Here is an 806-nt window from a genome sequence, read left to right as displayed (position 1 = left end):
ACCCAACCTCTATCCAGCAACCTATCAATATACTCAACCTCTATCCTCATACTCGATGATGCAAACGTCTACAACCACAGCATAGCTTCCTGCGTTGCACACGCAGTGATGTACGCTCTCTTCCGATGGTTTTACTACACACTTCATGGTATGACATACCTGAGTAAACCCTTCCGATGGTTTTACTATACACTTCATAGTATGACATACCCGAGTAAACCCTTCCGATGATTTTACTACACACTTCATGGTATGACATACCTGAGTAAACCCTTCCGATGGTTATAATACACACCTCATGGTATGACGTACCTAAGTAACCCCTTCCGATGGTTATAATACACACCCAATAGTATGACATACCTGTGTAAACCCGGCAATGCGCTGGTCCATACGATAGACCTTCTCCACACTCTCGGCCCGTCTCTGACCTTCGTTGATGTACTGAGCGATCTCTCGCGCGGCTTTAATGGCACTGCTGATGTCCACGTTGTCCGAGTGTTCTTTGGGGGTGTTTTTGTGCAGAGTCTGTGAGGTGTGTTACATGTAGTGTAGTGTGTTACCTGTGAGTTTGTGAGGTGTGTTACATGTAGTGTAGTGTGTTATCTGTGAGTCTGTGAGATGTGTTACATGTAGTGTAGTGTGTTATCTGTGAGTTTGTAAGGTGTGTTGCATGTAGTGTGTTGTATGTTTATCCCTTGGCGTCGTTATCAGTACAGGTGATAGAGCGTACGTACTGAATATGAGGAGAGTACAAGTCCACGAAAAACTTTCATTTAACATCATGCGCGGACATGTCTATATAA

Source organism: Sphaeroforma arctica, assembly GCF_001186125.1.
Source record: "Sphaeroforma arctica JP610 unplaced genomic scaffold supercont1.3703, whole genome shotgun sequence".
NCBI classification, from domain to species: domain Eukaryota; class Ichthyosporea; order Ichthyophonida; genus Sphaeroforma; species Sphaeroforma arctica.
Note: the sequence above shows the minus strand (reverse complement) of the source record.